This window comes from Daucus carota, chromosome 3 (genome assembly GCF_001625215.2).
Source record: "Daucus carota subsp. sativus chromosome 3, DH1 v3.0, whole genome shotgun sequence".
Classification (NCBI taxonomy): domain Eukaryota; kingdom Viridiplantae; phylum Streptophyta; class Magnoliopsida; order Apiales; family Apiaceae; genus Daucus; species Daucus carota.
This window is the reverse complement of record NC_030383.2, coordinates 29,932,675-29,950,920: the sequence shown is the minus strand read 5'-3', so window position 1 is coordinate 29,950,920 and position 18,246 is coordinate 29,932,675.

Genomic DNA, 18,246 nt, shown 5'->3' with positions numbered 1-18,246 from the left:
TTCTGTTCTTAGACCATCTATTGATTTAGATGTCTGGGTATGAGCAGGATGAAATGTCTTCAGATAGAGAATTGTGCCTTTGAGGCTTGACATAACATCAGAGTTTGAAATTTTATTCTCTGCCATAGATAAGAATTCTTCAGCTTTAGTTGGCTCCAGAGAATGCTGGTGGCTCAGCCAGAGTTTATCCCATACTTCATTTGGAGGATCAACCTGAAGATCCCTGGGAAGTGGCTCAGAGTCTGTGTTCAGAGTTTGTAGCCTGGCATTATACTGGCTGGTAGACTCCCACTTTTGTTGTGTCAGAGGGACCCCATCATTTTCATCCTTGTCATCATCTGAACTGTCATCATCCTCAGTATCATCTTGTGTAGATTTCTCAGCATCTGGAACAGGATCAGGAACAGACTTTGCTTTATCTGACTCAGGAATGGGAGCAACAGAGTTTGGCTTAATAGATTCTGCACCAGTCATTGCAAGGGACTGTAGTGCTTCCATTGCAACCTTGTCAGATTCTTCAACTACAGTATCTGATCTGTAGTTTTCAGGAGCTGTATCATGAACAATGGCATCCTCAGGAATCTTCATTGGAGATTGAGGAATTGAAGTTTGGGTTCCATGATCAGATATGGGAGATTTGGGATCAGACACTGCTGTTTCAGCTTCAGCTGTAGCTTGCTCCTTGCAAATAATTTCTTCATCTACTTCAGATGAAGTAGAAGATGCTGTAGGAGATGTTAGGGGAACAGCTTGGATAGGAAGCACCATCAGAGCTTGAGAATGTTCAGCAACTGGAGTTGATGGTGTTTGATCTTCCTCAACTGTGAAGTCTGTGATTTCAGTGATTGGGACTTTTGCCCTTGCAGGCTTTTGAGCCCTTCTTTTGAATCGAGCTGGCTTTTGAGGACTGGTCTGCACAGGGTCAGAGTTTGTTGTAGGAATAGGTTCAGAGTTGACAGCATGGGCAGGTTCAAGATCATCATAATCATAGGCTGCAACCAGTCTTCTTCTTTTCTGCTTTTGAGGAGAAGCAGCTTCAGTGTTTACTGGAATATCAGAGTTTGGAGCCTCAGAGTTTAAATGAGCCTCAGAGTTTACTGGCTCATCAGTGTTTGTCGGCACTTCAGAGTTTGCTTTCAGAACTTGTGTAGCAACAGAGGTTCTTGTTCTTTTGGCAGTGGAGGGGGCTGCATCAGACTTTGCAGCCCTCTTGGACTTGGATGCAGATGTCCTGGCTGCTTGAGAAGAGACTGGAGAGTGTTGATTTTCTGGAAGTATGTTCAGTCTTTCTCTTATTTGTGCTGGAACCTGTAATGGCCTGAGAACTGGCCTCTTTTCATCTTTAGAGATGAGATCTTTGAAAGCCCTTTTATGCAGTTTAAAAGGTTTGATCTCATCATCAAAAGCTACCTCTCCAACAGATGCATTGAACAATAATTGGCAAAAGCGAGAAAAATAGACAACTTTACGATTTTCATGCATTCTTTCACCAATATTTCTAATAACTAATCTACCATAATCGAAATTAGTAGAATAGATCAGAGAATACCCAATTTGTAGCATGTCCATGGGTATTGCATCCCAGTTGGTAGATTTCTTCTGGAAGGCTCTGGTTATGCAATCGAAGAAGAAACTCCACTCCTTCCTGAGGCCAGGACGCTTCAATTGGCCCAATTTGTCCAGAGAATCATAGTAGCCCAAGTCAGTCATCATGGCCCTTAGATTTGCATCGCCATTAGTGACATAAGCAGTGTCAAGCTCTGGTAGGTTGAATGCTGCCCTGACTGTGGCTGGAGTAACAAAATACTCCTCCCCTTCAAATGAAAACACAATTGATGGTGATCCATTTTCACCACCATTGTCGTACTTACCCGTCCTCCAAAACTGATGATTTGGCTTCCTGAGAGTCTGGCAGGAGCGGTAAGAGCTGTAGCAATAGCACTCTGGGCAAGAAATTGCTGCATGGGATGATAATCCCTTGGAGCTTCGGCAGTGTCAAGAATGGCTGTATAGTTATTGGGGACAAAGTCCACACCTGCATGGGTGAATGTAGTAGTTGCCATTATAACAGAGATTGTGAGTAGAGAAAAGTGTTTGAGAAAATGTGTGTGAGAAGATTTGAATTTCAGAGAGAAGAGAGTAAGAGTTTGTTGAGAGAGTGTGTATGAAGATTAAGTGTAAAAGTGAAGAAAAAGCAATAAAATCTGATGATAAACTCTTCAGATTTTGTTTAGCTGTACACGCTTGGGCTCTTTGTTCACTTGGACACCTGTCAGATTTTAACTGGTAGTTGAATGTTAGTGGGATAGAGAAACGAGAGTAATAATCATGAGCGCAGTAAAACATGTGCAGTAGTAAATGCTGATTACACGTTCTCCAATTAAATGTTTTTCATGCAAACCCACTAATAATACATCCGTTTGGAACACTCTCTTCACATTCTCTGTATATTTGAACTCCTGAAATGTACAAGATTTTAAAAATCAAGATTAAATCTCTCGAATTTTAAACTCTGAGATTTGCATCAAAGAAAATAAATTTCTAAGTACCTCAGAATAAAGACATAATTTTCAGAATATTCATCAATAAATCAGAGTTTGTCATAGAATCCATAGCTCAATAATGTGCTTGTGAAATAATGTGTGTGATTTAGCATATTAAATCAGAGACTAGAGAATTTCACAATTTCGTAATTATAAGGTAGACAAGAATAATTTATTTAAACTCTCAAGACATAGACAATTGGCATACTCTGATGAAGAAATATGCAAAATAACCTAACCCCCCCTTTTTTTTTTTTTTTTTTCAAAGGACGCTTTTCAGTGTAAATGAATCACGACCTTTAAGTGTAATTTTGCAACAGTATTTCTCCAGTAATCAGAGATTGTGACTGGTCACCATAGATTATAAAATCTTGGCAATTACTTAATACCAGTAAGTGTTTGGGTCTTCCCAGTCACTGTCATATAGACATCTAAGATCTCAAAGGAGTACCATGCTTATTCCCAGGGGTGTGTAAAGCATCAGAGTTTATAAACACTGTCTATTTTTACTGAGAGAAAATGCAAATTAATCAGTCTCACTTATAATTAAGATATGTGAAGTAATAGAGTCTCAATGATATCAATATGCATATAGTGTAAAATAGTAGCACAAAATTGAGATCAAGATTAAAGAACTTAACTGAGATTCATGATTACTAATTCAGATCATGCTTCATAAGATCTTCACAGGTTGGTTGTCTCAGAGAAATAAGAATGAGATCATTAATCAAGATTCAGAGTTTACACATATCAGAGAATATCGTCAGAGAATGACGATCAGAGAATATTATCAGAGTATAGCACACAGAGTATATCATCAGAGAATGTCATCAGAGTTTAACAATTAGAGTATATCATGGCCAATGTGTGAGCAATACATATGGTAATTTGAAAATTTAAAATAAAAAAGATCTGACCATTATGTTTACTCAGTTCCTGATATCATTCCTAGCTCATTCACCAGTCTAGTAAAGGTTGCTTCACTTAGTGGTTTGGTGAATATATCTGCTAGCTGCTGTTCAGTAGGAACAAAGTGAAGTTCAATGGTTCCTTCCTCCACATGCTCCCTTATAAAATGATATCTTATACTGATGTGCTTTGTCAGAGAATGTTGAACTGGGTTTCCTGTCATAGCAATAGCACTTTGGTTATCACAATAAATAGGAATTTTAGAAAAGGATAACCCATAGTCCAACAGTTGATTCTTCATCCAAAGAATTTGAGCACAGCAACTGCCTGCAGCTATATACTCTGACTCTGCTGTTGATGTTGAAATGGACTTCTGCTTCTTGCTATACCAAGAAACAAGTCTTCCACCCAGAAATTGACAACTCCCACTTGTGCTTTTCCTGTCAATTTTGCAACCTGCAAAATCTGCATCAGAGTATCCAATTAGACTAAAATCTGATTCTCTAGGATACCATAATCCCAATGATGTGGTTCCCTTGAGATATCTGAATATCCTCTTCACTGCAATCAGATGAGGCTCTCTTGGATCTGCCTGAAATCTTGCACATAGACATGTGGCATACATGATGTCTGGTCTACTTGCAGTCAGATAAAGCAAAGATCCAATCATTCCTCTATAGTTTGTGATATCCACTGATGCACCAGTATCTTTGTCTAGTTTGGTTGCTGTTGCCATAGGAGTAGTTGCAGCTGAACTGTCTTGCATACCAAATTTCTTCAAAAGATTTCTGGTATACTTGGCTTGATTTATAAAAATCCCATCTTCAGTCTGTTTAACTTGTAAACCCAGAAAATAGCTGAGTTCCCCCATCATGCTCATTTGGTACCTAGACTGCATGAGCTTGGCAAATCTTTGACAGAGTTTAGCATTAGTGGAGCCAAAAATAATGTCATCAACATAGATTTGAACTAAAAGCAGATCATTACCATGATTCAAATAAAACAGGGTTTTATCTATGGTACCTCTAGTAAATCCACTTTCAAGAAGGAATTGAGCCAGAGTTTCATACCATGCCCTTGGAGCCTGCTTTAGTCCATAAAGTGCTTTGTCCAACCTGCAGACATAGTCTGGATGTTTTGGATCCACAAATCCTGGAGGTTGTTCAACATATACCTCTTCATCCAGTTTTCCATTCAGAAAAGCACTCTTGACATCCATCTGAAATACCTTGAATTTCTTGTGAGCAGCATAGGCCAGAAAGATTCTAATTGCCTCCAATCTTGCAACTGGAGCAAATGTTTCATCATAATCAATACCTTCCTGTTGTGAATACCCTTTTGCCACAAGCCTTGCTTTATTCCTTGTAATGACACCCTCACTATCAGTTTTGTTTCTGAACACCCATTTTGTACCAACTATGGATCTGTCTTTAGGTCTTGGTACTAGGGTCCATACTTTGTTTCTCTCAAACTCATTTAGCTCCTCTTGCATTGCTTGAATCCAGTCAGCATCTTGAAGAGCTTCCTCCACTTTCTTAGGTTCAGTTTGTGACAGAAAGCAATGATGTAGACACTCATTTGCTGTAGCTGTCCTTGTTTGCACACCTGCTTCTGGATTGCCAATTATTAAATCAGGTGTGTGAGATTTTGTCCACTTCCTAGCATGTGGAAGTTGACCATTTTCATCATTGGATCCTCCCCCTTGATCCAGGCTCTCCTGATTCTGTTGATTATTCTCTGTAGCTCCCCCTAAATTTGTGCTATCAGAGTTTGAATCAGTATTCTCTGATGAGTTTGAGTCAGCATTCTCTGATGAGTCTTGGGTAGTGTCTGAAACATTCTGATGCTCCCCCTCAACAAGTGCTTCATCATTATGAACTTGTGAATTTTCACCAGAGTTTGCTGTATTTTGGTCACAGTCAGAGTTTGACTGTTCATCAGAGTTTGTTGAATCAGAGAATATTCCTTCATTTTCAAAATGCAGTTCTTCATGATCATCCATATCTGCTAATCCCATGATTCTTTTGTCATCAAATGACACATGTATGGATTCCATGATCACCTTGGTTCTCAGATTATAGACTCTGAAGGCCTTTGTTGTCAGAGGATAACCTACAAAAATGCCTTCATCAGCTTTTAAATCAAACTTGGTAAGCTGTTCTGGATGAGTCTTCAATACAAAGCATTTGCACCCAAATATGTGAAAGTACTTCAGATTTGGCTTCTTTTTCTTCACCATCTCATATGGGGTCTTGCCATGCTTATTAATCAAGGTTGCATTTTGAGTAAAGCAAGCTGTTTGAACAGCTTCTGCCCAGAAATAAGTAGGCAATTTAGCCTCATCAAGCATAGTTCTGGCAGCTTCTATAAGAGTCCTGTTTTTCCTCTCAACTACACCATTTTGCTGTGGTGTACCAGGTGCAGAAAATTGTTGCACTACACCTCTTTCTTTGCAGAAGTCTTCCATTGTTGAATTTCTGAACTCAGTTCCATTATCACTTCTAATGATCTTTACTTTGTCTTCAGATCCATGATCCAGTTGCTTCACATGATCCATCAGATGTAAGGCTGTTTCATCTTTAGAGTGAAGAAAATATACCCAAGTGTATCTGGTATACTCGTCAACAATAACAAGAGCATATTTCTTCCTTGCAATGGATGGTACATTAACTGGTCCAAATAGATCAACATGTAGAAGATAATATGGTTTCTTTATTGAGAATTCAGTCTTACTCTTGAAAGATGTCTTTCTCTGCTTGGCCTTTTGGCATGAATCACATAATCCATCAGATGTGAGTAGTGATTCAGGAAGTCCTCTCACAAGCTTTTTCTTTATAAGCTCATTTATGGAGTTGAAATTGAGATGTGAGAGTTTCTTGTGCCACTTCCAACTTTCTTCTGCAGAGATTCTTGTAGACAAACAGATTGCTTTTCCTTCAGAGTTTGTAGGCAAGTGGATTTCATAAATATTCCCATGTCTGTGAGCGATCACAGCCACTTTGCCTGTTGACTTGCTCACTATCTCACTGTGTTCTTCATAGAAATCAACATGATATCCTCTGTCACAGATTTGACTGACAGAGAGTAAATTGTGTTTTAGCCCTTGAACAAGAGCTACATTTGATATGATGACATTTCCAAGATTGATGTTGCCATATCCCAGAGTCCTTCCTATGTTGCCATCTCCATAAGAAACACTTGGGCCAGCCTTCTCCACAAACTCTGACAGCAGGGTCTTATTTCCAGTCATGTGTCCTGAACATCCACTGTCCAAGACTAGGATATTCTTCCTGTTGCCCTGCAATCACAAAGACCACTAATTGTTAGTTTTAAGGACCCAGACTTGCTTGGATCCCTTGGCCTTATTAAGTTTGTTAGCTTTTGCAGCGGAATTATTATTATTTTCAGAGTTTGAGCTAACAGACTTTGTAACAGAGTTTGTACTAGAAACAGAGTTTGTACTTGCAGAGTTTTTATTAACCTTTAAAGAAGGTTTCAATTGATAATAATCATAATACAAACTATGATATTCTTTGCAAGTATAAATAGAATGCCATAAACTACCACAATGAAAACATGGATCTTGTGGTTTATATCTAATACTACTTTTTCTAACTCCAGACTTTGTAGGTAAGGAGTTAATGTCCTTGTTCTTCCTGCAAAAATTAGCAAGATGATTAGTATTCCCACAGTTATGGCATGTCTTCCTAGGTGCATTTGGAATAGGCATGTAGTTATTACTCTTGTCTATTCCAATCTTGCCATTTCTATTTTTCTTAGGCTCCCTGTTTTTGTCATCAGACTTTACCTCTTTAAGCTTATGTTTAAGCTGTTTCTGAGTCATCAGTCCTATGTTAACCTGTTTGGGCTTATCAGATTTTAAATTGTTGTTAATCTCTGATTTTGATCTACTCTGTTTAGACTTTGAGGATTCAGCAATAAATTTAACAGGTTTAACCTTAGGTTTTTGAGTTTTAACAAACTCTGTTTTTGATGACTCAGCTTCTGAGTTATCAGTGTAACCTAGTCCCTTTTTCCAGTTTCCACTACCTAAGATATCCTGAGTAGTTTTGCCAGAATTAGTCCATGTTTTAATAATGTCTCTTTCCTTAGCAAGTTCTGATTGAAGAGATGCATACCTCTTTAATAATTCATCTTTGACAATGACAGCATCATCTCTTTCTTTCTGAACTTCCAACATCTGCACTAATTCTTTTTCTAGATAATCATTCCTTTTCTTTACACTTAGAGTTTCAGATTTTAATCTTTCATTTTCTAAAGTCTGATCTCTAAAGCTGATATGCAAAGTTTTAAGAAACAATCTTAACTCAGTTATATCTTCAGTATCAAAGGCAAGAGTGGAATGAGGTACCTTTGCAGTAGATTCAGAGTTGTTGTCAGTGTTTGCCATCAGAGCATAGTTGACTTCTTCCTCTGAATCAGATGTATCTGTCCAGTTTCCTTTCTTGGTGATAAAAGCCTTTTCTTTTTCCTTCTTGGCTTTCTTGCATTCAGATGCAAAGTGACCCTTTTCACCACAGTTGAAACAGGTATACTTGTCAGCCTTTCCAGCTTTCCCTTCCTTGCCCTCATTTTTCTTGAAGTTCTTCTTATCATAAACTCTGCCAGAGTTTCTGTCTTTCCTTGAAAAACTTTTGCCTTTGTTGAACTTTTTGTAGGCCAACTTCTTGAAGCTTTTCACCATCAATGCTGCTAACTGCATCATCTCATCATCACTTTCTTCAGAGTCTGAGGGAACATCAGAGTTTGAGTCATCAGAGTTTGATGACTCAATGTCAGACTTTGTGACATGAGCTTTTCCCTTGCTTTTAGCAGCCTCCTCTTGAACTTTTAGAGCAACAGACTTTGATTTTCCTCCTTGACGTTTGCTCCTTTGCTCCATCTCAAGTTCATGAGTCTTCAGTCTTCCATAAACATCATCAAGAGACATTTCTCCAAGATCAAGATTGTCTCTTATTGTGGTGACTTTCAAATCCCATTTTTCAGGAAGAGCTAGAAGGAATTTGAGGTTTGAGTCTTCAAGATCATATTCCTTGTTCACCAGAGATAAGTCATTCAATAGTTTGACAAATCTGTCATACAGATCTGTCAAGGACTCACCAGATTTTGAGTCAAAGTGCTCATACTCCTGTGTAAGGATTGTTTTTCTGTTTTTCTTAATGGCCTGAGTTCCTTGACATCTGGTTTCCAGAGCATCCCAGATTTGTTTAGCAGTTTTGCACCCAATCACCCTATTTGACATTGCATTATCAAGGGCACTGTGCAGAAGGTGTTTCACTTTAGAGTCTTTACCAATTGACAAGATGTCCTCAGGGGTATAATCTTTCTTTTCTTTTGGAACCATCTTCTGAGGTTCATCTGCAAGCCCAACAGAGAGCTTGGTGGGCATATGTGGTCCATCATAGATCCTGTCAAGGTATTCTGGATCAACAGAGTCTAAGAATATGATCATTCTTTCTTTCCAGACTGGATATTCAGATGCCTTAAGGATTGGAACTCTAAAGGATGAAGCTTGTGATTTTTCAGACATGATTGTGATTAAGATCTCACTGTAGTAATCTTAACAGAGCTGGCTCTGATACCACTTGTTAGGTCCTGTTAACTCACTATATAAGATGATATAGTAAGCACAATCTGTATCACAGTATAGCAATATGAGAGATTGAAAACAATAAACTCTTATTCACAAAGCTTCAATGGTTACAAAGACTCTCTCAGTGATTTATATTGTATCACTAAGAGCTGCTAGGGTTCTTAACAATGTACTCGATAACTCAACTCATATAGAGTAACCCTAATCTGTGTTTATATAGACACAGTTACAAAATCAATCTCTGATTTGATATCCTATAAATCAGCTAATAAATCTATCAATCAAAGATTGCTCCAGTTTTCTGTTTAGTTTCCATAGTCAGCAAATCACTCCTCAGCTTCTATCCTTCCTTGAAGTATATCCGCTTCTGAGCTCTTTCCACGTGTAAACTCTGACAAGTCTTGACTATGTAAACTCTGATCAGACTTTATCAAACTCTGGTCAGACTTTACTAAACTCTGATCATCTTCCAGCTTAAACTCTGATGACTCCTGTTCTAAAACAAACTTTAAGAACATTAGTAATCATCAATTATATCTAACAATTGGCTAGATTGAAGTTGGAAACAACTTGTAGCTTCAGTCCAGACTCGTTTGAAGTTGAAAACAACTTGTAGATTCATTTTCGGTTAGAATCAACTTGTAGTTTCATTCTTGACTCGTTTGAGACCGGAAACAGCTTGTTGCTTCATTATTGGCTAGATTGAAGCTGGAAACTACTTGTAGCTCCATTCCATACTCGTTTGAAGTTGAAAACAACTTGTAGATTCATTTTTGGTTGTTTAAAATTTGAATCAACTTTTAGTTTCATTCTTGACTCGTTTGAGCCTGGAAATAACTTTTTGCTTCATTATTGGCTAGATTGAAGTTGGAAACAACTTGTAGCTTCATTCCAAATTCGTTTGAAGTTGAAAACAACTTGTAGCTTCATTTTCGGTTGTTTAAAATTAGAATCAACTTGTAGTTTCATTCTTGACTCGTTTGAGCCTGGAAACAACTTGTTGCTTCATTATTGGCTAGATTGAAGTTGGAAACAACTTGTAGCTTCATTCCAGACTCGTTTGAAGTTGAAAACAACTTGTAGCTTCATTTTCGGTGGTTTAAAATTAAAATCAACTTTTAGTTTCATTCTTGACTCGTTTAAGCATGTAAACAACTTGTTGCTTCATTATTGGCTAGATTGAAGTTGGAAACAACTTTTAGCTTCACTCCAGACTCGTTTGAAGTTGAAAACAACTTGTAGCTTCAGTTTCGTTTGTTTAAAATTAGAATCAACTTGTAGTTTCATTCTTGACTCATTTGAGCCTGGAAACAACTTGTTGCTTCATTATTGGCTAGATTGAAGTTGGAAACAACTTGTAGCTTTATTCCAGACTCGTTTGAAGTTGAAAACAACTTGTAGCTTCATTTTCGGTTGTTTAAATTAAAATCAACTTGTAGTTTCATTCTTGACTCGTTTGAGCCCGAAAACAACTTGTTGCTTCATTATTGGCTAGATTGAAGTTGTAAACAACTTGTAGCTTCATTCCAAACTCGTTTGAAGTTGCAAACAACTTGTAGATTCATTTTCGGTTGTTTAAAATTAGAATCAACTTTTAGTTTCATTCTTGACTCGTTTGAGCCTGGAAATAACTTTTTGCTTCATTATTGGCTAGATTGAAGTTGGAAACAACTTGTAGCTTCATTCCAGACTCGTTTGAAGTTGAAAACAACTTGTAGCTTCATTTTCGGTTGTTTAAAATTAGAATCAACTTGTAGTTTCCCTCTTGACTCGTTTAAGCATGTAAACAACTTGTTGCTTCATTATTGGCTAGATTGAAGTTGGAAACAACTTGTAGCTTCATTCGAGACTCGTTTGAAGTCGAAAACATCTTGTAGCTTCATTTTCGGTTGTTGAAATTAAAATCAACTTGTAGTTTCATTCTTGACTCGTTGGAGCCCGGAAAACAACTTGTTGCTTCATTATTGGCTAGATTGAAGTTGGAAACAACTTGTAGCTTCATTCCTGACTCGTTTGAAGTTGAAAACAACTTGTAGCTTCATTTTCGGTTGTTTAAAATTAGATTCAACTTTTAGTTTCATTCTTGACTCGTTTAGGCATGTAAACAACTTGTTGCTTCATTATTGGCTAGATTGAAGTTGGAAACAACTTGTAGCTTCAGTCTAGATTCGTTTGAAGTTGAAAACAACTTGTAGATTCATTTTCGGTTAGAATCAACTTGTAGTTTCATTCTTGACTCGTTTGAGACCGGAAACAACTTGTTGCTTCATTATTGGCTAGATTGAAGCTGGAAACTACTTGTAACTTCATTCCATACTCGTTTGAAGTTGAAAACAACTTGTTGATTCATTTTCGGTTGTTTAAAATTAGAATCAACTTTTAGTTTCATTCTTGACTCGTTTGAGCCTGGAAACAACTTGTTGCTTCATTATTGGCTAGATTGAAGTTGGAAACAACTTGTAGCTTCATTCCAGACTCGTTTGAAGTTGAAAACAACTTGTAGCTTCATTTTCGGTTGTTTAAAATTAAAATCAACTTTTAGTTTCATTCTTGACTCGTTTAAGCATGTAAACAACTTGTTGCTTCATTATTGGCTAGATTGAAGTTGGAAACAACTTTTAGCTTCACTCCAGACTCGTTTGAAGTTGAAAACAACTTGTAGCTTCAGTTTCGTTTGTTTAAAATTAGAATCAACTTGTAGTTTCATTCTTGACTCATTTGAGCCTGGAAACAACTTGTTGCTTCATTATTGGCTAGATTGAAGTTGGAAACAACTTGTAGCTTCAGTCTAGATTCGTTTGAAGTTGAAAACAACTTGTAGATTCATTTTCGGTTAGAATCAACTTGTAGTTTCATTCTTGACTCGTTTGAGACCGGAAACAACTTGTTGCTTCATTATTGGCTAGATTGAAGCTGGAAACTACTTGTAACTTCATTCCATACTCGTTTGAAGTTGAAAACAACTTGTTGATTCATTTTCGGTTGATTAAAATTATAATCAACTTTTAGTTTCATTCTTGACTTGTTTAAGCATGTAAACAACTTGTTGCTTCATTATTGGCTAGATTGAAGTTGGAAACTACTTGTAGCTACATTCCAGACTCGTTTGAAGTTGAAAACAACTTGTAGCTTCATTTTCGGTTGTTTAAACTAAAATCAACTTATAGTTTCATTCTTGACTCGTTTGAGCCCGGAAACAACTTTTTGTTTCATTATTGGCTAGATTGAAGTTGGAAACAACTTGTAGCTTCATTCCAGACTCGTTTGAAGTTGAAAACAACTTGTAGCTTCATTTTCGGTTGTTTAAACTAAAATCAACTTGTAGTTTCATTCTTGACTCGTTTGAGCACGGAAACAACTTGTTGCTTCATTATTGGCTAGATTGAAGTTGGAAACAACTTGTAGCTTCATTCCAGACTCGTTTGAAGTTGAAAACAACTTGTAGCTTCATTTTCGGTTGTTTAAAATTAGAATCAACTTGTAGTTTCATTCTTGACTCGTTTGAGCCCGGAAACAACTTGTTGCTTCATTATTGGCTAGATTGAAGTTGGAAACAACTTGTAGCTTCATTTTTCGTCGTTTAAAATTAGAATCAACTTGTAGTTTCACTCTTGACTCGTTTAAGCATGTAAACAACTTGTTGCTTCATAATTGGCTAAATTGAAGTTAGAAACAACTTGTAGCTTCACTCCAGACTCGTTTGAAGTTGAAAACAACTTGTAGCTTCATTTTCGGTTGTTTAAAATTATATTCAACTTGTAGTTTCATTCTTGACTCGTTTGAGCCTGGAAACAACTTGTTGCTTCATTATTGGCTAGATTGAAGTTGGAAACAACTTGTAGCTTCTTTCGGTTGTTTAAATTAAAATCAACTTGTAGTTTCATTCTTGACTCGTTTGAGCCCGGAAACAACTTGTTGCTTCATTATTGGATTGATTGAAGTTGGAAACAACTTGTAGCTTCTTTCTAGACACGTTTGAAGTTGAAAACAACTTGTAGCTTCATTTTCGGTTGATTAAAATTATAATCAACTTTTAGTTTCATTCTTGACTTGTTTAAGCATGTAAACAACTTGTTGCTTCATTATTGGCTAGATTGAAGTTGGAAACAACTTGTAGCTTCTTTCCAGACTCATTTGAAGTTGAAAAAAACTTGTAGCTTCATTTTCGGTTGTTTAAATTAAAATCAACTTTTAGTTTCATTCTTGACTTGTTTAAGCATGTAAACAACTTGTTGCTTCATTATTGGCTAGATTGAAGTTGGAAACAACTTTTAGCTTCACTCCAGACTCGTTTGAAGTTGAAAACAACTTGTAGCTTCAGTTTCGTTTGTTTAAAATTAGAATCAACTTGTAGTTTCATTCTTGACTCATTTGAGCCTGGAAACAACTTGTTGCTTCATTATTGGCTAGATTGAAGTTGGAAACAACTTGTAGCTTTATTCCAGACTCGTTTGAAGTTGAAAACAACTTGTAGCTTCATTTTCGGTTGTTTAAATTAAAATCAACTTGTAGTTTCATTCTTGACTCGTTTGAGCCCGGAAACAACTTGTTGCTTCATTATTGGCTAGATTGAAGTTGTAAACAACTTGTAGCTTCATTCCAAACTCGTTTGAAGTTGCAAACAACTTGTAGATTCATTTTCGGTTGTTTAAAATTAGAATCAACTTTTAGTTTCATTCTTGACTCGTTTGAGCCTGGAAATAACTTTTTGCTTCATTATTGGCTAGATTGAAGTTGGAAACAACTTGTAGCTTCATTCCAGACTCGTTTGAAGTCGAAAACATCTTGTAGCTTCATTTTCGGTTGTTGAAATTAAAATCAACTTGTAGTTTCATTCTTGACTCGTTGGAGCCCGGAAAACAACTTGTTGCTTCATTATTGGCTAGATTGAAGTTGGAAACAACTTGTAGCTTCATTCCTGACTCGTTTGAAGTTGAAAACAACTTGTAGCTTCATTTTCGGTTGTTTAAAATTAGATTCAACTTTTAGTTTCATTCTTGACTCGTTTAGGCATGTAAACAACTTGTTGCTTCATTATTGGCTAGATTGAAGTTGGAAACAACTTGTAGCTTCAGTCTAGATTCGTTTGAAGTTGAAAACAACTTGTAGATTCATTTTCGGTTAGAATCAACTTGTAGTTTCATTCTTGACTCGTTTGAGACCGGAAACAACTTGTTGCTTCATTATTGGCTAGATTGAAGCTGGAAACTACTTGTAACTTCATTCCATACTCGTTTGAAGTTGAAAACAACTTGTTGATTCATTTTCGGTTGTTTAAAATTAGAATCAACTTTTAGTTTCATTCTTGACTCGTTTGAGCCTGGAAATAACTTTTTGCTTCATTATTGGCTAGATTGAAGTTGGAAACAACTTGTAGCTTCATTCCAGACTCGTTTGAAGTTGAAAACAACTTGTAGCTTCATTTTCGGTTGTTTAAAATTAGAATCAACTTGTAGTTTCCCTCTTGACTCGTTTAAGCATGTAAACAACTTGTTGCTTCATTATTGGCTAGATTGAAGTTGGAAACAACTTGTAGCTTCATTCCAGGCTCGTTTGAAGTCGAAAACATCTTGTAGCTTCATTTTCGGTTGTTGAAATTAAAATCAACTTGTAGTTTCATTCTTGACTCGTTGGAGCCCGGAAAACAACTTGTTGCTTCATTATTGGCTAGATTGAAGTTGGAAACAACTTGTAGCTTCATTCCTGACTCGTTTGAAGTTGAAAACAACTTGTAGCTTCATTTTCGGTTGTTTAAAATTAGATTCAACTTTTAGTTTCATTCTTGACTCGTTTAGGCATGTAAACAACTTGTTGCTTCATTATTGGCTAGATTGAAGTTGGAAACAACTTGTAGCTTCAGTCTAGATTCGTTTGAAGTTGAAAACAACTTGTAGATTCATTTTCGGTTAGAATCAACTTGTAGTTTCATTCTTGACTCGTTTGAGACCGGAAACAACTTGTTGCTTCATTATTGGCTAGATTGAAGCTGGAAACTACTTGTAACTTCATTCCATATTAGTTTGAAGTTGAAAACAACTTGTTGATTCATTTTCGGTTGTTTAAAATTAGAATCAACTTTTAGTTTCATTCTTGACTCGTTTGAGCTTGGAAACAACTTGTTGCTTCATTATTGGCTAGATTGAAGTTGGAAACAACTTGTAGCTTCATTCCAGACTCGTTTGAAGTTGAAAACAACTTGTAGCTTCATTTTCGGTTGTTTAAAATTAAAATCAACTTTTAGTTTCATTCTTGACTCGTTTAAGCATGTAAACAACTTGTTGCTTCATTATTGGCTAGATTGAAGTTGGAAACAACTTTTAGCTTCACTCCAGACTCGTTTGAAGTTGAAAACAACTTGTAGCTTCAGTTTCGTTTGTTTAAAATTAGAATCAACTTGTAGTTTCATTCTTGACTCATTTGAGCCTGGAAACAACTTGTTGCTTCATTATTGGCTAGATTGAAGTTGGAAACAACTTGTAGCTTTATTCCAGACTCGTTTGAAGTTGAAAACAACTTGTAGCTTCATTTTCGGTTGTTTAAATTAAAATCAACTTGTAGTTTCATTCTTGACTCGTTTGAGCCCGGAAACAACTTGTTGCTTCATTATTGGCTAGATTGAAGTTGTAAACAACTTGTAGCTTCATTCCAAACTCGTTTGAAGTTGCAAACAACTTGTAGATTCATTTTCGGTTGTTTAAAATTAGAATCAACTTTTAGTTTCATTCTTGACTCGTTTGAGCCTGGAAATAACTTTTTGCTTCATTATTGGCTAGATTGAAGTTGGAAACAACTTGTAGCTTCATTCCAGACTCGTTTGAAGTGGAAAACATCTTGTAGCTTCATTTTCGGTTGTTGAAATTAAAATCAACTTGTAGTTTCATTCTTGACTCGTTGGAGCCCGGAAAACAACTTGTTGCTTCATTATTGGCTAGATTGAAGTTGGAAACAACTTGTAGCTTCATTCCTGACTCGTTTGAAGTAGAAAACAACTTGTAGCTTCATTTTCGGTTTGTTTAAAATTAGATTCAACTTTTAGTTTCATTCTTGACTCGTTTAGGCATGTAAACAACTTGTTGCTTCATTATTGGCTAGATTGAAGTTGGAAACAACTTGTAGCTTCAGTCTAGATTCGTTTGAAGTTGAAAACAACTTGTAGATTCATTTTCGGTTAGAATCAACTTGTAGTTTCATTCTTGACTCGTTTGAGACCGGAAACAACTTGTTGCTTCATTATTGGCTAGATTGAAGCTGGAAACTACTTGTAACTTCATTCCATACTCGTTTGAAGTTGAAAACAACTTGTTGATTCATTTTCGGTTGTTTAAAATTAGAATCAACTTTTAGTTTCATTCTTGACTCGTTTGAGCCTGGAAATAACTTTTTGCTTCATTATTGGCTAGATTGAAGTTGGAAACAACTTGTAGCTTCATTCCAGACTCGTTTGAAGTTGAAAACAACTTGTAGCTTCATTTTCGGTTGTTTAAAATTAGAATCAACTTGTAGTTTCTCTCTTGACTCGTTTAAGCATGTAAACAACTTGTTGCTTCATTATTGGCTAGATTGAAGTTGGAAACAACTTGTAGCTTCAGTCTAGATTCGTTTGAAGTTGAAAACAACTTGTAGATTCATTTTCGGTTAGAATCAACTTGTAGTTTCATTCTTGACTCGTTTGAGACCGGAAACAACTTGTTGCTTCATTATTGGCTAGATTGAAGCTGGAAACTACTTGTAACTTCATTCCATACTCGTTTGAAGTTGAAAACAACTTGTTGATTCATTTTCGGTTGTTTAAAATTAGAATCAACTTTTAGTTTCATTCTTGACTCGTTTGAGCCTGAAAATAACTTTTTGCTTCATTATTGGCTAGATTGAAGTTGGAAACAACTTGTAGCTTCATTCCAGATTCGTTTGAAGTTGAAAACAACTTGTAGCTTCATTTTCGGTTGTTTAAAATTAGAATCAACTTGTAGTTTCATTCTTGACTCGTTTGAGCCGGGAAACAACTTGTTGCTTCATTATTGGCTAGATTGAAGTTGGAAACAACTTGTAGCTTCATTCCAGACTCGTTTGAAGTTGAAAACAACTCGTAGCTTCATTTTCGGTTGTTTAAAATTAAAATCAACCTTTAGTTTCATTCTTGACTCGTTTAAGCATGTAAACAACTTGTTGCTTCATTATTGGCTAGATTGAAGTTGGAAACAACTTGTAGTTTCATTCCAGACTCGTTTGAAGTTGAAAACAACTTGTAGCTTCAGTTTCGGTTGTTTAAAATTAGAATCAACTTTTAGTTTCATTCTTGACTCGTTTGAGCCTGGAAATAACTTTTTGCACTACTAGAAAAACGTCAATAAATATCGGTTAAACACCGATGTCTATGAAAACCAAAAAACGATGTCTTTGTGGGCGATGTTAAAGGTCACCCCATTTAACATCGATTTTAAACTGATGTAAAAGATGACAATGACATCGTTTTTTCAGTTGGAAACTGATATATATCTCTTGATGTTAAATTTCTAATGCACATCTATTATTTATATATTATTATAATATGATCTTTTTATCAATTTAAAGATATGCAAGACAAGCAAAAATCTTCCATTTGCATAGTAAACTGATGTTACTAACATATCTCACATCGATTTAAGAAATAAACCGATGTTAGTAGATCCTTTAACATTGTATCTTGACCTGGAACTGATGGCTAAGTAGAATGCACTGATGTCTATCAAATTAATAACATCATTTCCTTTTTATACGCCGTTGTGTAAAATGGGTTGCACTGATGTTGATTACCTGCTTTTAAAATCGGTTGCTTTTTAAAACATGATGTCGGATTTATCTGCTTTTAAAATCGGTTGCTTTGTAAGAAATGATGTCTGATAACCTGCTTTTTTTATGCAAATTTTAAAAACAGAGCTGCCAAAAAATTACCAAAACCAAAATACTACAAATCAAACAACCAAAATCGGTTGCTTTGTAAGAAATGATGTCTGATAACCTGCTTTTTTATGCAAATTTTAAAAACAGAGCTGCCAAAAAATTACCAAAACCAAAATACTACAAATCAAACAACCAAATTAACATCCAAACAATCTCCAAATATATATACCAATTGTCATTCTCCTAACCAACTTCTACTACACATCCAAACATCCACCAGCATCCAAATTAACATCCACC